This window comes from Pan troglodytes, chromosome 6 (assembly GCF_028858775.2).
Source record: "Pan troglodytes isolate AG18354 chromosome 6, NHGRI_mPanTro3-v2.0_pri, whole genome shotgun sequence".
In the NCBI taxonomy this organism is placed as follows: domain Eukaryota; kingdom Metazoa; phylum Chordata; class Mammalia; order Primates; family Hominidae; genus Pan; species Pan troglodytes.
The window spans coordinates 62241189-62261446 of NC_072404.2; the positions used below are offsets into that span (position 1 = coordinate 62241189).

Below are 20258 nucleotides of genomic sequence, written 5' to 3' on the forward strand. Positions count from 1 at the left end.
CGGGCGCGGTGACTCATGCCTGTAATCCCAGCACTTTGGGAGGCCGAGGTGGGCAGATGGCCTGAGGCTGGGAGTTCGAGACCAGCCTGACCAACATGAAGAAAGCCATCTCTACTAAAAATACAAAATTAGCCGGGCATGGTTGTGCATGCCTGTAACCCCACCTACTGGGGAGGCTGAGGCAGGAGAATCGCCTGAACCTGGGAGGCAGAGGGTGCGGTGAGCCAAGATCACACCATTGCCCTCCAGCCTGGGCAACAAGAGCAAAACTCTGTCTCAAAAAAAAAAAGAAAAAAAGGTTTAAGATAACCCCCATGGCAACCATGAATAAAATACTCAGATATAAAATAAGAAAGGAGTCAAAGCATGTCACTACAAAGATGAACAAGATGCAAAGACAGAAGAGGGACAAACTGGGTACAAAAATTAAATAAAAGAAGTAAGAAAATGGCAACAGTAAGGCCTTCCCTTTCAGGAAATTATTTAAATATTCATGGACTAAACTTTCCTATCAAAGGACATATATTAAATAGAGATTAAAAAATAAAAACTCGAGGAAACTATATCCTGTCTCTAAGACAAACACGTTAGATCCAATACCAAAAACAGACAAACTGGCAGGATGGAAGACATTACATGCAAATATGAATGAAACAAGAGCAGGAGAGGTCACAATTATATTAGGCAAAATACCTTGCAAGTAAAAAATTACTATTTTTTTTCACTTTAGCATGCTCTACTGGATATTTAATATACTTTTTTTGTATTCATTATAAAGTACTCTTCAATAGTGAAACAGAGGTTAGTATGTTTTTAATCAGGAAATACAAGTACAAGTCTCTAATTTATATTATATTTAGATGGTCTGATTCACTCAAATCCTGAGTGGCAGGCTGCCAGATGCCTGGAACCTCTTAACAGTAAAAGTGACATCAGAAATATATAGTAATGTTCTTACCAAAATTAATAAATGCTTAGATATAAGAACGACTACTTAAAACTTCTAAGTCACAAAACACCGTGCTAAAGGTTTTTAGCAACCTCTTCTTTACAGAACATAATTACTTCTCTTATGTGGGGGTAATTTGTGAATAGGCCAAAATTTCATAGGAAGGTGGGACATGGACCTTCCCCCTCCTCATTAGAAGTCATTTCGTCAGGACTTATGGTGGCCATATGGTGTTTCAAATGCTAACAGGAAACAAATGAGTCAACTTATGCACATGAAAAGCAAACTATGAATAACGAATAAGGAAGGGGGGAAACAGTTCAATAAGTTCAGATACAACTTGATACTGTCACAGGCTGTCACAGACCTCAGTATCTTCTTTATGGCCTAAGGAAACTGAGCCACCAACAGGAAAAAAGGTCACCTCAAAGAGAATGCTGTGAGATTCTTAAGTTGCTAGACTCCTTTCCATCTTCTTCTCCTCAGGTCGATACTGCCGTCAAATTCTACACAATTCAACATCCATCTTCACATAACAATTAGTGTGACCCAAATTCATCCAAGATGTTAAAAGAAGGGAAGACAATCTACTAGGATTAGCCATAACTGTCCACAGTTGCAGGATGGAAAAGATATGACATGCAAATATGAACCAAACGAGAGCAGGAGAGACCACAATTATATTAGGCAAAATACCTTTTAAGTAAAAAATTACTATTTGTAGTAAAATATACCTTACGTCAAAACTGTCAGAAGAGACAAAGAACATTAAATAATAATAAAAGGTTTCATTCACTGGGAACCTATGAAACATACAGACGTACATAGGTAAACAAATAAAAATCAGGGTTACCTCATATATAAAGCAAACACTGACAGAATTTAAGAAATAGACAGTAATATAATAATAGCAGGATACTTCAATACTCTACTTTCAGTAATGAATAACAAAGCAAAACCAAATATAAACAAGGGAACAAAGGACTTGAAAGCACTATAAAACAATTACACCTAATAGACACATAGAAAGCATTACACTCAACAAAAGTAGAGCTCACAATCTTTTTTTTTTTTTTTTTTTTTGAGACAGAGTTTCGCTCTGGTTGCCCAGGCTGGAGTGCAATGGCGTGATCTCGGCTCACTGCAACCTCCGCCTCCCAGGTTCAAGCGATTCTCCTGCCTCAGCCTCCAGAGCAGCTGGGATTACAGACGCGCGCCACCACCCCCGGCTAATTTTGTATTTTTAGTAGACACGGGGTTTCTCCTTGTTGGTCAGGCTGGTCTCGAACTCCCGACCTCAGGTGATCCGCCCGCCTCGGCCTCCCAAACTGCTGAGTTTACAGGCGTGAGCCACCGCGCCCGTCCCAGTTTATTTTTTCCACAGGAAAAAGGAGGGACTGAGGACCCCACGGACCACAGCTCCTCCCACCCAGGAACGCGGCACCCCGAGGCGGGATTCCCCACTGAAGATCCCCAGGAGGTCACCGCACAACCTGAGGAAATGCATGGTTGCGGGCGTGGAGCTGCCCCAGGAGGGCTAGAGCCAAGCCGAAGTCACCGAGCAGGCACGGGTAGAGATGGGATGCCCAGGCTCCCGGCTGCCGCCCAGCCCCACCCTGCGCCGAAGGAGACTGAGAGCCGAGCTGCGCCGGCGGCGACTCAAATCCTGGTCCCTGCAGCGGACCGCGAGAAGGCCCGGGTCCCCCCAGAGCTGGTTCCAACCACAGGTCTACCCCTCAGGACAGTCTTTCCGCACACTCACCGGTTCTTGTCTTCTGTGGTGTCCCGACATCTTCCCAATGGACCTTCCAGTACCTGCAGGTCCCAGGGCCATGGAGGCAATGGCGGAGTCACTTGGAGCCTCGCGGAGAAAACCGGACAGAGCAATGGACACCGAACACGCAACGGACACACAACACCGAGCTCCGCGGGTCCGGAAACAAACACGCAGCCAGGTGGTGGAAGGCCGCCCCTTCCTCCGAGGCTGGCACCTGATTGGACAGTTCCACACAAGCGCCTCTGATTGGCTAGGGATCCTGACCCCGCCCTGCAGGGCCCTGATTGACAGAAGCTGTGTTCCTGCGTGGGACAGGCGGCCCGAAGGACGTGTGTTTGGCTGGCTCAGCCCTTTGCTTCAGGGCTTCCTTGCGGTGCTGGCACGTGGCCCCTCCAGGGGAACATCTGCATTTAAGCAGAACTTGGTTGTGCCTTTCCAGTGTTCCACTGTTAGCCTCCTGCACTTCCTGAGTTCTTTCTGACCTTTGGATTTTTGAGGCGGCAGCCTGAGCTTTCACAAGAGAGGCAGTCCTTTAAGGCTGCCATTTCCAATAGAAAGAAAAAAAATGTGAGCCATGCGTGTCATTTAAATTTTTCTAGTAGCTGCTTAAAGGAAAAGGAAACAGGCTGGACATGGTGGCTCACGCCTGTAATCCTAGCATTTGGGAGGCTGAGGCAGGTGGATCACCTGAGGTCAGGAGTTCGAGACTAGCCTGACCAACATGGCAAAACCCGGTCTCCACTAAAAATACAAAAAGTAGCCCAGCGTGGTGGCAGGCGCCTGTAATCCCAGCTACTCGGGAGGCTGAGGCAGGAGAATCGCTTGAACCCGGGAGGTGGAGGTTGCAGTGAGCCAACATCCCACCATTGCACTCCAGCCTGGGCAACAAAGCGAGAATCCATCTAAATAAAAAAAAAACCAAAAAGGTGAAATTGACTGCAATAATTGATTTTACTCAATAGATCCAAAATATTATTTTGATTTGTGATCTACATAAAATTATTATTATTATTATTATTCATTTTAAAAATAGAGACAGAGTCTCTCTCTGTCGCCCAGGCTGTAGCACAGTGAGGTGAGCATAGCTCACTGCAACCTGGGACTCCTGGGTTCAAGTGATCCTCCCTCTCCAGCCTCTCGAGTAGCTGGGACTACAGGTGGGCACCACCATGCCCGGCTAATATTTTTATGTTTGTAGAGACGTGTCACCGTCTTGCCCAGGCTGGTGTCCAACTCCTGCTTCAAGGGAAGCTCTGGCCTTGGCCTCCCAAAGTGCTGGGATTGCAGGCGTGAGCCACTGAAGGGGGCCTCTGGTAGGAAATCTTAGAAACTCACTCTATATTTTAAGCTTCCAGCACATCTCACTTAAGACCAGCCACATTCCAGGTGCCCTACATGGTCAGCGGCTGCCACATTGAAGTGGAGCTCTGGGAGCATTGGCTCCCCTGACTTCAGGCGAAGTGAAGGCCTGAACTCTCTCCTTTTCTGCCATGGGCAAAGGAACACCCCCTTCCTACCAGCATCTCCCCTTAGTGGGAGAGGTGGTGCCCTGAAAGAGAGCAGGGGGCTCACAAGCAGAAAGCGTCCACAGGTAAACAACTGTTACCCACCTGCTGCTTGAGGGTGGGGTGGGGCATCCTCCTTCTAGAAACCAGACAGCAAAAAAAGAATGATGAGGCCTCAGGAGGATGAAACCCCATGTCTTCAGATGTGTCCACAGCCCTGACCTCCAGGGTTTAGATGTGGAGGGAATAGATTAAAGACAAATTTCTTTCTTTCTTTCTTCTCCCTCCCTTCCCCTCCCCTCCCCTCCCCTTCCCTCCCCTTCTCTTCCCTTCCCCTTGTTTTTTGGAGGCAGGTCTCAATCTGTCACCCAGGCTGGAGTGCCCTGGCACAATCATGGCTCACTGCAGCCTCAACCTCCCAGGTTCAAACGATCCTCCCATCTCAGCCTCTCAAGTAGCTGGGACCACAGGTGCATACCACCGCATAAATAAGTGATATAGAAAATCAGTACATGTAAGGTGCTGTTTGTCAGGGAACTTGTAATCAACCTGTTCTTGAATCCTGGCATCCCACCTGTAATGAGGGTATGTATTAGTTAACTATCCCTACATTTAAAAAAAAACAAAAAACAAAAAACACCCCAAGGCTGGGCATGGTGTTCACACCTGTAATCCCAGCACTTTAGGAGGCTAAGGCTGGCGGATCACCTGAGGTCAGGAGTTCGAGACCAGCCTGGCCAACATGGTGAAACCTTGTCTCTACTAAAAATGCAAAAAAACAAAATTAGCTGGGCGTGGGGGCGGGTGCCTGTAATCCTGGCTACTTGGGAAGCTGAGGCAGGATAATCTCTTGAACCCAGGAGGTGGAGGTTTCAGTGAGCGGAGACGACGCCATTGCACTCAAGCCTGGGCAACAAGAATGAAACTCCGTCTTGAAAAAAACTAAATAATAATAAAAAAAACCCAAGCCTGGGCGCGGTGGCTCATGCCCGTAATGCCAGCACTCTGGGAGGCCGAGGCGGATCACAAGATCAGGAGATCGAGACCATCCTGGCTAACACGGTGAAACCCCGTGTCTACTAAAAATACAAAAAATTAGCCAGGCATGGTGGCACACACCTGTAGCCCCAGATAACCAGGAGGCTGAGGCAGGAGAATTGCTTGAACCCGGGAGATGGAGATTGCAGTGAGCCGAGATCATGCCACTGCACTCCAGCCTGGGCAACAGAGCAAGACTCCATCTCAAAAAAAAACCAACCAAATTTGTTTTAGTTTATATTTCAGCTGCTAAGCCATTTAGGCTGAATTCAGCTGGGCCATTCTTCTGGTTTCATCTGGGATCTTTCAGGCATATGTAGTCAGCTGCTGGTTGACGAGGCAGCTCTCTTTCTGAGAGTGAGCTGGCTGTCAATGGGGACACCTTGATTCTACTCCTTCCCTTGGTATCTCATCCTCCATTGTGGGCCTCTTCTCATGGTAATGGCAGGATTCCAAAAGAAAAGGCAGAAGTATTTAAAATCTTTTCAGCCTAGGCCCAAAGGTGGTACATTGTCATATTCACAGCTTTCTATTGGCCAGAACAAATAAGGATGGACAGATTTAAGTTTTGAGAAACACACTTTACCTATTGATGGGAGTAGCTGAAAAGGCACATTCCAAAGGGCATAGATATAGCGAAGGATGAATAATAGCTGTCATTTTTGCCATCAGTATCACTTTGCCTTTTCTTGTAGACAACGTTTATATACATGTTCCAAGTCAAGAGACTTGTCCAAAACTGCACAACTACTAAACTGCTGGGCTGGGACTTAGGATCACCCTCACCTAATTTCAAAGCTCATGCACCTCCATAGGCCATGCTACTTATGCAGCATCCCCGGGCTCTCAAGGTTCTAGATAGTGAGTCTTCTGAAAAAGAAGCGGGATTCCATTGAGATTCTCATGCATCTAGTACCCTTCACTCCTGGGAATAATCCCCTCCAGAAAATACTTCTGAAGACCCTTGAAAGGACTTGAAATAATCTGGGGAAAAGGCTGAGTTTAGGAAATCAAGGCTCAATATTATATTTTTCATTTCTCACCATAGGAGAAATTTATTTATTTATTTATTTATTTATTTATTTATTTATTTATTTATTTATGTATTCTTATACTTTAAGTTCTAGGGTACATGTTCACAACGTGCAGTTTTGTTACATAGGTATATGTGTGCCATGTTGGTTTGCAGCACCCATCAACTTATCATTTACATTAGGTATTTCTCCTAATGCCATCCTTACCCCAGCACCCCACCCACTGGCAGGCCCTGGTGTGTGATGTTCCCTGCCCTGTGTCCAAGTGTTCTTGTTGTTCAGTTCCCACCTATGAGTGAGAACATGCGGTGTTGGGTTTTCTGTCCTTGTGATATTTTGCTGAGAATGATGGTATCCAGCTTCATCCATATCCCTGCAAAGGACATGAACTCATCGTTTTTTATGGCTGCATAGTATTCCATGGTGTATATGTGCCACATTTCCTTAATCCAGTCTATCATTGATGGACATTTGGGTTGGTTCCAAGTCTTTGCTACTGTGAATACTACCACAATAAACATACGTGTTCATGTGTCTTTATAGTAGCATGATTTATAATCCTTTGGGTATATACCCAGTAATGGGATCGCTGGATCAAATGGTATATCTAGTTCTAGATCCTTGAGGAATCGCCACACTGTCTTCCACAATGGTTGAACTAATTTACACTCCCACTAACAGTGTAAAAGCATTCTTATTGCTCCACATCCTCTCCAGCATCTGTTGTTTCCTGGCTTTTTAATGATCGCCATTCTAACTGGCGTGAGATGGTATCTCATTGTGGTTTTGATTTGCATTTCTCTGATGACCAGTGATGATGAGCATTTGTTCATGTGTCTGTTGGCTGCATAAATATCTTCTTTTGAGAGGTGTCTTTTCATATCCTTTGCCCACTTTTTAAGTTCTTAAGGTTGTTTTTTTCTTGTAAATTTGTTTAAGTTCTTTGTAGATTCTGGATATTAGCCCTTTGTCAGATGGGTAGATTGCAAAAATTTTCTCCCATTCTGTAGCTTGCCTGTTCACTCTGATGGTAGTTTCTTCTGCTGTGCAGAAGCTCTTTAGTTTACTTAGATCCCATTTGTCTATTTTGGCTTTTGTTGCCATTGCTTTTGGTGTTTTAGTCATGAAGTCCTTGCACATGCCTATGTCCTGAATGGTATTACCTAGGTTTTATTCTAGGATTTTTATGGTTTTAGGTCTAACATTTAAGTCTTTAATCCATCTTGAATTAATTTTTGTATAAGGTGTAAGGAAGGGATCCGGTTTCAGCTTTCTACATATGGCTAGCCAGTTTTCCCAGCACCATTTATTAAATAGAGAATCATTTCCCCATTTCTTGTTTTTGTCAGGTTTGTCAAAGATCAGATAGTTGTAGATGTGTGTTGTTATTTCTGAGACTTCTGTTCTGTTCTATTAGTCTACATATCTGTTTTGGTACCAGTACCATGTTGTTTTGGTTACTGTAGCCTTGTAGTATAGTTTGGAGTCGGGTAGCGTGATGCCTCCAGCTTTGTTCTTTTTGCTTATGATCATCTTGGTAATGCGAGGTCTTTTTTGGTTCCATATGAACTTTCAAGTAGTTTTTTCCAATTCTGTGAAGAAAGTCATTGGTAGCTTGATGGGGATGGCATTGAATCTATAAATTACCTTGGGCAGTATGGCCATTTTCACAATATTGATTCTTCCTACCCATGAGCATGGAATGTTCTTCCATTTGTTTGTGTCTTCTTTTATTTCACTGGGCAGTGGTTTGTAGTTCTCCTTGAAGAGGTCCTTCACATCCCTTGTAAGTTGGATTCCTAGGTATTTTATTCCCTTTGTAGCAATTGTGAATGGGACTTCACTCATGATTTAGCTCTCTGTTCGTCTGTTATTGGTGTACAGGAATGCTTGTGATTTTTGCACGTTGATTTTGTATCCTAAGACTTTGCTGAAGTTGCTTAAATCAGTTTAAGGAAATTTTGGGCTGAGACGATGGGGTTTTCTAAATATACAATCATGTCATCTGCAAACAGGCACAATTTGACTTCCTCTTTCACCACCATAGGAAAAATTTAAAAGCATGTATAATGCACTCTATGTGTCTGCAAATTCTTGTCATCCCTTTGTGGTATCTGTAGGCTATTTACGACTTTCAACACAGACTAAATCAAAATACCGTGCGTGAAACAATCTGTTACTCTGAAAACAAGTGACATAAAAATAGAGCTGCCAAGAGGACATTTTCCCTTGCTGCAATTTAGCCCAGACAACTGCTGAGTACATCTTCAAGTCATCTTTTTTTTTTTTTTTTTTTTTTTTGAGATGGAGTCTCACTCTGTTACCTAGGCTGGAGCCCAGTGGTACAATTTTGGCTCACTGCAACCTCTGCCTCCCGGGTTCAAGTTATTCTCCTGCCTCGGCCTCCAGAGTAGCTGGGATTACAGGTACGCACCACCACACCCAACTAATTTTTGTAGTTTTAGTAAAGACAGGGTTTCACAATGTTGGCCAGGCTGGTCTTGAACTCCTGACCGCAGGTGATCCCAAAGTGCAGGGATTACAGGCATGAGCCACAGTGCCTGGCCCATCTTTTGATTTTAACAGGGCAGAACTGTTTTCCAAAAGCCAAAACTCAGGAGCATCCATGGGGGCAAATACCAGCAGTCCACATGGAAAACACATATATTTAATTCATCCTTCACACCGAACCAATGAACATTACCCTTGGTTTAACATCAGAATTGCCAGAGGGTGATAGGTGGGCCAAAAATCTCCCAAGGCCAAGTTGCAAAAGACCAGTAAATCAGAATCTCTGAGTGAGTCCCAGGCAACAATTTTTTTTCTTTTTTCTTTTTCTTTTCTTTGTGTGTGTGTGCGTGTGTGTGTGTGTGTGTGTGTGTGTGTGTGTTCCCCAGGCTGGAGTGCAATGGTGTGATCAAGGCTCATTGCAATCTGCATCCTGGGTTCAAGCGATTCTCCTGCCTCAGCCTCCCGAGTAGCTGGGATTACAGGTGCCTGCCACCACCAGGCAACAGTGTTTTTAAAATTCTCCAGATGATTACAGTATGCAACCAAGTCCCCAAAACATTGCCTTACACCAACATCTTCTGGTGAACCAGTTGTAAATGTTTTCTCAAATTAATGCAAAAATGTTGACTGTTGGAATTTGGTTTTCCAGCCATACCTGCATTACCTACTTAGTACCTTGGTTGGAATTGACTTCTACTACTTGTTTTGTTTTGGATTCAACCAAGTTCCACAAGCGCCCTACTGTATGCACAGGGCACTGTACTAGATTCCCTAACCTTGGTGAGCATCATTATTGGAGAGGACTTTGCTGGGGAGAAATGCATCCCCCAAAATCAACACCATACCACTTACCAAATGCAGGCAAAAATGGAAAGACCCAGGAGGTCACTTGAATGTTAGAACATTAATAGATACTTGAAAATATTAAAATCCATCTCATGGTTACCTGAGCAAATGTGTTCCACTTTAAAACAAAACAAATGAATAAACAAAATGCTGCCATTATTCTGAGGTACTGAGTTAGGGTTTTTATGCAAATATGTAATATTTAAAAATTTTATTGGTGGGGCAGATGTGGTGGCTGATGCCTGTAATCTCAGCACATTGGGAGACTGAAATGGGTGGGTTTCTGGAGCCCAGGAGTGGAAAACCAGCCTGAGCAACATGGCGAAACCCTCTCTCTACAAAAAATACAAAAAAGTGGGATGTGGTGGCACGTGTGCCTGTAGTCCCAGCCACTCAGAAAGCTGAGGTGGGAGGATCCAGTGAGCCCAGGAGGTGAAGGCTGCAGAGAGCTGAAATGTTGCCACTGCACTCCAGCCTGGGCAACAGAGTGAGATTCTGTCTCAAAAAAATATTTATTGATGTATAACATGCATACAGAAATGTGTGCACAAAGCATTCATGTAAAGCTCAATGAATTATTACAAAGCGAATATAGTTTTATAACCAAGAAATAGAACCACCCTCATGTATGTCCCCAACAATCATTTTCTTTCTCCTTCCCTTCTGCAACAAACATCACCCATATCTTAGACATTAGTATTGTAGATGGATTTTGTCTTTTTATACAATTGTTTTACTACAGAACATTTTATTTATTTATTTATTTATTTTTGAGAATGAGTTTCACTCTGTCACCCAGGCTGGAGTGCAGTGGCACTATCTTGGTTCACTGCAACATCTGCCCCCTGGGTTCCAGTGATTCCCCTGCCTCAGCCTCCTGAGTAGTTGGGACTATATGTGCCCACCACCATGCTCGGCTAATATTTGTATTTTTAGTAGAGATGGGGTTTCACCATGTTGGCCAGACTGGTCTCGAACTCCTGACCTCAAGCAATCTGCCTGCCTCAGCCTCCCAATGTCCTGGGATTACAGGCATGAGCAACCACATCTCACCCAACTTTACAGTTTTAAGAAATAAATACACCCCCCATGTAATCTTCACCTACTTTAAGAATAGAATGTTTTTGGCCCAGTGCGGTGGCTCATGCCTATAATTCCAGCACTTTGGGGGGCTGAGATGGGTAGATCACCTGAGGTCAGGAGTTCCAGACCAGTCTGGCCAACATGGCAAAATGCCATCTCTGCTAAAAATACAAAAATTAGCCAGGTGTGGTGGCAAGTGCCTGAAATCCCAGCTGCTTGGGAGGCTGAACCAGGAGAATCGCTTGAACTCGGGAGGCAGAGGTTGCAGTGAGCTGAGATCGCACCATTGCACTTCAACGTGGGTGACAGAGTGAGACTCCGTCTCCAAAATAAATAAATAAATAAATTAAAAAGAATAGAAGGTTAATGTTTTCATCATCCTCAGAAATTCCCTTTTGTTTTTTCCTAGGCAATTTTTTTTTTTCTCCCAAGAGGCTATCTCTGCTCTGATTTTTTTTTCAACATATGTTACTTTTGCCTGGAATCATACAGCTGCATTATTTTATGTCCAGCCTGTCTCATTTTGCAGGGTTAGGAGAGTCATCCCGGGTCCATGCTTCAGTAGTTTGTTCCTTTGTACTGCTGAATAGTATCCTGTTGTATAAATGCCCAGCAATTCATTCATCCATGTGGTTTTCTACTTTGGGCTATTATGACTAAAATGTCTATGAACAACCTTATGTAATTTCTAATATTTAATTTCTTTATTAGCATTTAAGTGACACCTCTTTGCATTTTTTAGCAGTTGCTCCAGGGATTGCAATATGCACTTTTTTTTTTCTTTTGAGATGGAGTCTCACTCTGTCACCCAGGGTGGAGTGCAGTGGCACAATCTCGGCTCACTGCAAGCTCCACCTCCCGGGTTCATGCCATTCTCCTACTTCACCCTCCCAAGTAGCTGGGACTACAGGTGCCTGCCACCACGCCCAAATGATTTTTTTTATTTTTAGCAGAGACAGGGTTTCACTGTGTTAGCCAGGATGGCTTTGATCTCCTGACCTTGTGATCCGCTGCCCACCTTGGCCCCCCGAAGTGCTGGGATTACAGGTGTGAGCCACTGCACCCGGCCGCAATATGCACTTTTAACATACCACAATCTATGTAGAGTTAATACTGTGCAATTTTAATCAATGTACATTATAAAAACCTTGCTATGAAACAATTTTATTAAACTCTTTCTATTTATCGTGCTACCATTATAAATTTAACATCTTCATGATTTAAATTCCATGTTACGATGTTATAATTTTTGCTTTAAATAGTCACAGGTTGGCTGAGCAAGGTGGCTCATGCCTGTAATCCCAGTAGTTTGGGAGGCCAAGGCGGGCAGATCACCTAAGGCCGGGAGTTTGAGACCAGCCTGGCCAATATGGTGAAACCCTGTCTCTACTAAAAATACAAAAAAATAGCCGAGTATCATGGCGCATGCCTGTAATCCCAGCTACTCAGGAAACTGAGGTGAGAGAATCGCTTGAACCCGGGAGGCAGAGGTTGCAGTGAGCTGAGATCATGCCACTGCACTTTAGCCTGGGTGACCGAGTGAGACTCTGTGTCCAGAAAAACAACAACAAGAAAAGTCATAAGTCTTTTCACAAAATTAAAAGAAAAATTAAATATCTGCCAGATATTTGGAGGCAGATACTTTGGAACTGTACACATGCACACAGTTCCTATAACTCTTTAGTCACCATTTTTGAATTGTTCAGTGAATCTTGCTTACGATAATTACTACTGTGGTGTTCTAGTGGTAATTTTATATCTGAATTATCTACCTATATTGATTAGTATTTTGGAATTCTAAATACTAATTTAGGATAAATTTAAACTTCCTTCCTTCCTTCCATCCTTTATTCTTTCCTTCTTTATTTACCTAATCTTTTTCTATCAATATGGACTCATGGATATTTATTTTATTCTGTGAGTTGGAGTTCAATGCTATCATGATTTCATTGTTCACATTGTTCCAGCTTGGGCCATTGGGAGGTCTGCCAAGTTATCTTGTTTTGACATCTCTCTTTTATGAAAAGCACTTTTCAGCTTTCTGGCTCTACAAGAAACTCTACTCAACTTTTATTTTCCATTTTCAGCCCTAGAATTATCCATTTTTACAAGCTTTGTTTCCTTTTATTAAAGAATTATATTAGAAATCAAGATCTAGAGAGCTAGGTGTGCTCATAGACACTGGGATATAACTGCTTTTGGGCCTCTCAGCAGACGGACTTTGAAACTGTGCATATAAATATAAACTCAAATATGCCCACATCTATCTATCTATCAAAAGATCTATCTATCCATCCATCCATCCATCCACCCATCCATTCATCCATCCTGAATGTATGGACATGGCTTCATTCTGACATTTCCAACTCCAGTCCAGAACCGCTAGTTTATTCTAACATGATTCCTTTGTTTATGTGTAATTGTTTTATGACTATACTGAGAAATGGGCACTAATTATCTACAAAATATATTCTAACATATAAAGTAGTTTCAGAATTACTAACCCATATTCTTGCAGGAAACAAATTTACCAACTAGATTCCAGTGTTTGTATACAAACTTGAGTCTTAACAGCATTCAATCAAAACACTGCTTTCCAAAGTTACTTAGGTCAAGACTCTTTATCTCCACCCTTTTAAGGGTGGCTGTACTACAAATGTATACATTTGTAGTACAGTTAGACTCATTTATCTACTTGTATATTTTGAGATGGAGTCTTGCTGTGTCCCCCATGCTGGAGTGCAATGGTGTGATCTCGGCTCACTGCAGTCTCAGCCTCCCGGGTTCAAGTGTTTCTCCTGCCTCAAGCTCCCGAGTAGCTGGGATTACAGGCACTCACCACCACACCAGGCTAATTTTTATAGCTTTAGTAGATATAGGGTTTCATCATGTTGGCCAGGCTGGTCTTGAACTCCTGACCTCAGGTGATCTGCCCGGCTTGGCCGCCCAAAGCACTGGGATTACAGGCATGAGCCATCGCACCCAGCCTCTGAGTTGTATGCTTTATAATAAACTGGTAAACTTAAGTAAAATGTTTCCCTGAGTACTCTGAGAAGTTCTGTCAAATTATTGGACATGAGGGCTTATGGGAGCCCCTGATTTATAGACAGTTGCTCAGTGTAGATGGGCCCCAGAGATTGTGACTGGCATGGGCAGTGGGGGGCAGTTGGTGGGACCGAGCCCTGAACTTGTGAGATCTGTGCTAACTCTGGGTGGTGACAGAATTGAATTGTTGGAGAACTAGTTTGTGTTGGAGAATTGGTTTGTATTCAGCAAGCTACACACATTTGCTGTCAGAAGTGTTGTCAGATAAAAGACATCACAGGATGGGTGTGGTGCCTCACACTTGTAATCCCAGCACTTTGGGAGGCAAAGACAAGTGGATGGCTTGAGCTCAGGAGTCTTAGACCAGCCTGGGCAACACGGGAAACCCCATTTTTATTAAAAATAGAGTGGCTGTGGTCCCAGCTACTCTGGAGGCTGAGGTGGGAGGATTGCTTGAGTCTGGGAAGCAGAGGTTGCAGGGAGTCCAGATTGCACCACTACATTCCAGCCTGGGTGACAGAGGGAGACCTTGTTTCAAAAAAAAAAAAAAAAAAAAAAAAAAGGAAAGAAAGACATCACAGGTGAGAACCTCTTAAACTGACTCCAGGTGAGTTTGGCTAGTGGTGAGAATCAGGTTTCTCTCCCTCACCACTTAGAAATGAACCACCCTGGGCTCCATCTCCAAGGTCAGAGTGGTTACTAAGCTTGGGCCTGTGTTTAATCTAGAGTATGGGGTTCCTTATGAACTGTGGATGAAACAGGCTGTTTCCCTTTTTGTTTTGTTTTCTTTTTCTTTTTCTTTTTTTTTGAGACAGAGTCTTGAATTCTTGCCCAGGCTGGAGTGCAGTGAGGTGATCTCTGCTCACTGCAAGCTCTCTCCCGGATTCAGGCAATTCTCCTGCCTCAGCCTCCCGTGTAGCTGGGATTACAGGTGCCCGCGACCACACCTGGCTGATTTTTGTATTTTTAGTAGAGATGGGGTTTCAACATGTTGGCCAGGCTAGTTTCAAACTCCTGACCGCAGGTGATCCACCTGCCTTGGCCTTCCAAAGTGTTGGGATTACAGGCATGAGTAACACGCCTGGCTTTGTTTTCTTTATAAAAATCTTGCTGCAATGTAATTCCAGTTTGCCCAAGTATTTAAGAATTTTATTTCTTAATTTAAGTATAAGAGTTTTATTTTCCTGGTTGAAAATCTAGCCAGGCACAGTGCCTCACACCTGCAATCCCAGCACTTTGGGAGGCTGAGGAAGGTGGATCACGAGGTCAGGAGTTCAAGACAAGCCTGGCCAACATGGTGAAACTCCATCTCTACTAAAGATACAAAAAATTAGCCGGGCATGGTGGCAGGCACCTGTAATCCCAGCTACTTGGGAGGCTGAGGCAGGAGAATCGCTTGAACCTGGGAGGTGGAGGTTAATTTCTAGCCACTTTTTACATCAGTCAGTCCAGATTCCACAGAGCAAGCAGCTTCAAGAAATGGTTACAAAGCTCAAGGGGGGAAGTGAGACATAACTGCTGCCTAGTTCCTGTGCCTGTGTGGACCTAATAACTTAGAGGTAGTTTACATTCCTCAGATTAAAAAATTTCTGCCAGGTGCAGTGGCTCATGCCTGTAATCCCAGAACTTTGGGAGGCCGAGGCAAGTGGATTGCTTGAGCCCAGGAGTTCGCGGCAAACTTGGACAATGTATCAAAACCCTGTCTCTACTAAAAATACAAAAATTAGCTATATGTGGTAGTGCATGCCTGTAGTCCCAGCTACTCAGGATGCTGAGGCAGGAAGATCGCTTGAACCCAGGAGGTCAAGACTGCAGTAAGCTGTGATGGTGCCACATAAAGATGGGAACAGCAGACACTGGAGACCCCTGGGCTGGGGTAGGGAGTGGGCCAAGGGTTGAAAACCTACCTGTTGGGTATATGCTCACTGCTTGGCTGATGGGATCAATCCTACCCTAAACCTCGACATCATGCAATACACCCATGTAACAAACCTGCACATGTAACCCTTGAACCTACAAGTTGAAGTTTTAATAAAATCTAATATTTCCTCTTTATGGATGCCCAGTCATAGTTGAACACTGTAGATATCTAGAAGGATTCCATAGTGAACTATGTTTATTCAAGACTTTTTAGGTTAATGTGTTTTTAAAGTTTTATTTTGCAATTTTTTATGTCAATATCTCATGGTTTAGGATAGGCTACCTCATTTTAGTTTTTTGTTTTGTTTTGTTTTGTTTTTTTTGAGACAGAGTCTTGCTCTGTCGCCCAGGCTGGAGTGCAGTGGTGTGACCTCGGTTCACTGCAAGCTCCGTCTCCCGGGTTCAGGCCATTCTCCTTCCTCAGCCTCCGGAGTAGCTGGGACTATGGGTGCTCACCACCAAGCCTGGCTAATTTTTTTGTATTTTCAGTAGAGATGGGGTTTCACCATGCTAGCCAGGATGGTCTCGATCTCCTGACCTCACGATCTGCCCGCCTTGGCCTCCCAAAGTGCTGGGATTACAGGCATGAGCCACCACGCCCGGCCAGGATAGGTTACCTCATTTTAGTTAATTGTGTTTTGTTTTGATTTATATATTTATAGTTCTGCATGGCAATATTCAATGTCATACATTTCAAGCCAGTGTACAGCAAAAGTCAAATATGAATCAGTCATACGTCTATTGCCACTATAATTATCTTCGTGTTTGTTTGCCTGTATAAATATTGCCCACATTTTAAAAATAATTTGTATATAACTGTTATTTTGATTGGTGATAGGTGGTTATTTTCTCATGTGTCGGTGAGTAGTCATGGAAACTGTCTTAATTTCTACACCTGTTTATTGTTGAATATGTATTATCTTGGAGTGAGAGAAACATTTTGTGATTTGGAGGTATGTTTTGAAAAGCTTCCTAACTCTATTGATTGTATGTTTATTTTTGTGAAAAATACACACCAAAATGTACAATCTTAAATACTTCAAATTATGTAGTTCAGTTTATATTACATATATTGACACTGTTAGCAACATATATGTAGAATGTTTTCTATTTTTATGTTATTTCATTGAGACAGAGTCTCACTCTGTCACCCAGGCTGGAGTACACTGGTGGAATCGTGGCTCACCCCAGTCTCCCAGGTTCAAGCAATTCTCCTGGCTCAGCCTCCTGAGTAGCTGGGATTACAGGTATGTGCCACCATGCCTGGCTAATTTTTGTAGTTTTAGTAGAGATGGGATTTTACCATGTTGGTTAGGCTGGTCTTGAACTCCCAACCTCATGTGATCTGCCTGCCTTGGCCTCCCAAAATGCTGGGATTACAGGCGTGAGCCACCGTGCCCAGCCTAGAATGTTAGTATCTTGTGAAACTAATACACAATCCATGTGAATCCTATTTCCCATTGCCTGGCCCTTTCCAAACGTTATTTTATTTTCTCTTTTTAATAGTGTATCTACTTTAGATATCCCATATAAGTGGATTCATATAGTATTTGTCTTTTTTCAGCTGGCTTATTAAATTTAACATAATGTCATCAAGATTTATGTTTATGGTAGATGTTAGAAGACTTCTCGTTTGCTTTTAAAGCTGAGTTGTATTCCATTATTTTTATATTCCAAATTATATTTATCCATTCATTTGGTGAGGGAAGTTTGGGTTGCTTTTGCCTATTGGCTTTTGTGAATAATGCCACAATAAATGGTGTTAATAACTCATTTGGCCATACATATGAGAGTTTTTATCTGTGCTGTATTCTGTTTTATTGGTGTAGGGTTTTCTTTTACGCCAGGACCAAAGTGCTTTGATTACCCTACCTTTGTTTTGTATTTTGAAATCATTAAGCATGATGTCTCCAATATTGTTTTCTTTTTTTAAATAGTCAGGCTCTTTGTGGTTTCTTGATATTTCATATGATTTGGGAGTTGTTTTCCTATTTTTGGAAAAGAGAAATTTGGAATTTGAAAGGGATTGTATTGAATGTGTAGATAGATCACTTTGGTCCAGTATGGCCATCTTCACAGTATTAAGTCTTCCAACCTTTGAACAAGAGCATGCTTAAGTGTGTATTGTTTAATTTTCATATTTTGTGGGTTTTTTGGCTTTCCTTCTGTTAGTGATTTGTAGTTTCATTCAATTTGGCCAAAAATAATAGCATGTAATATTCAAGTTTAAAAAATGGATTAAGACTTGTTTTGTAAGATAAGAGGTGTATCCAGGAGAATTTTCTTATGAGCTATTGAAAAGATTGTGGATTCTGCTGTTGTGTGGTGTGTTCTGTATATGTCTTTTAGGTTTAATTGTTTTACATTGCTTTCAAGTCCTTTGTTCCCTTATTAATATTCTGTCATGCTTTATTATTCATTACTGAAAGTATTGAAGTACTCTCCCACTGTTATATTACTTCATTTCTGTTAATGCTTGCTTTATATATTTGGGAACCCTGATAGGAGATACAAATAGGTTCCCAGTGAATGAACCATTTTATATTAATATAATGTCCTTGTTTGTCTCTTGTGAGTTTTGACTTAAACTATGTTTTATAAAATATGACAGCTTTTTACTTAATATAATTAGTTCTCCACCTTTCATTTGGTTAACATTTGCACAGAATGTCTTTTTCCATCCTGCCACTTTCAGTCTATTTTCACCGTTAGATCTTAGGTGAGTCTCTTGGAGACATGACATAGGTAGATTTTGTTTTCTAAATTAAAAACAATTCCTTTATTTAATGTATTTCTTTTGATTGGGAAGTTTAGTCCATGAATATTTTAATACTTTTCTGAAAGAAAATGACTGGCACTTACCATTTTATTGTTTTAGTTAAGTCTTATAGCTATTTTGTCCCTATTTACTTTGTATTCCTTTATGTCTTGTTGATATTTGTAATGACTCATGCTTTGCTTTTTTATTTTCTGTTGCGTATCTGCATTTTCTTTATGGTTACCATTTAAATTACATAAAATCTCTTAAAGTTACAACTGTATATTTTAAACTGGTAACAACTTGCACTCAGTTGCATACAAAAATCCTTGCTCATTACATCTGCCCTCAAATTATGTCACTGAGTATATCAAATATTAATGGGTTTTAATTTTCATGATGTCTTTCAAATTTTAACGCACAATTGTTTTCTGCCTAATTATTATAATACTACTAAGTTTTATTTTTGTGTATATGCATATCTTTCCCAGAGAGTCGTGTATTTTTTTTTTTTTTTTTGAGATGGAGTCTAGCTCTCTCACCCAGGCTGGAGTGCAGTGGTGTGATCTTGACTCACTGCAAGCTCTGCCTCCCGGGTTCACGCCATTCTCTTGCCTCAGCCTCCCGAGTAGCTGGGACTACAAGCACCTGCCACCATGTCCAGCTAATTTTTTGTATTTTTAGTAGAGACAGGGTTTCACCGCATTAGCCAGGGTGGTCTCAATCTCCTGACCTCATGATCCACCTGCCTCGGCCTCCCAAAGTGTTGAGATTACAGGCATGAGCCACCGTGCCCTGACAAATTGTGTATTTTTGTATGATTTGGTTTGTTTTCTGTCATTTTAAATTTTCAATGGGAAAGACTTCATTTTGCATTTCTTGTAGGACAGTTATACTGGTGATGTACATTCTCAGCATTTAGTTACTTGGAAAATATTTATTTTTTCAAATTTTGTAGGACAGTTTTGTTAAAAGTTTTGTTTCCTTTAGCGCTTGGACTGTATAACCAAAGACCCCTCTTGTTGGCGGGGTTTTCATTCAAAAATTCACTGGTAATCTTGCAGGAGCATGCATATAGATGATACATCTCTTTTGTCTTTCTGCGTTCAAGATTATCTTCTTTTCTGTGACTTTCAAAACTTTGCTTATATTGTGTCTTGTTATGGGTCTCTTTATCTGAGTTGAAGTTTGTTGAGCTTCAGTTTTTAGTATGTTCTTTCTTATACTGGATAATTTCTCAGTCATTTTTTTATGCTTCTGCTCTACAATTTGTTTCTTTTTGTCATTGTGTTGATATTCTTATTTTCCTGATTAAACTAAGTTTTCTGTGTTTCTATGTTACATATTGAGAATAATTGAGGTGGTTATTTTGATTTTTAAGGCAATTTATACATCATCATTTCTTTAGGGTTGATTTCTGCATACTTGTTTCTTTGATTGGGCCATGTTAGTCTGATATTTGTATATTTTGTAACATTTGGTTGAGATATGGGCATTTAAAAAAAGTAACCTGTCACAGTCTGTATAAAGTGGCTTTCTTCCCTGCAGTGTCTGACACCAATTTACCAGGCTAGATATTGAGAATTTCTCAAACCTGTTCTTAAGATGTCTCTTCCCTAGATTTTTGTGTTCTCTTTATTGAGTTATGTGGTTTTGCCCAAGTTTCTGCTTTACAGCTTGTAATTAGTTGGTACACCTGCTGTTTCTCTGTGGTCCTACAGTCTCTCTGCTGCTATAACAATCATTTATTTACCTTTTGTCTTGCAGACATTAACCTGTCATTCAAAGAGTA

General features: G+C 41.9%; 1 protein-coding gene across 8 annotated transcripts in view; it reads right to left on the reverse strand.

Moving 5' to 3' along the window:
• The window catches only part of LOC100613859 (coiled-coil domain-containing protein 144A-like), a 75849-nt gene extending 72943 nt beyond the window's left edge, over nucleotides 1-2906 (reverse strand). For 7 of the 8 annotated variants that reach the window (XM_054687572.2, XM_054687571.2, XM_054687575.2 and 4 more), the window contains exon 1: nucleotides 2712-2906. The gene's annotated coding sequence lies outside the window, so the exon portion shown is untranslated. The remainder of the gene's footprint in view (nucleotides 1-2711) is intronic. The other variant, XM_063814238.1, reaches the window with a different exon arrangement.
• Nucleotides 2907-20258: the final 17352 nt, after the last annotated feature.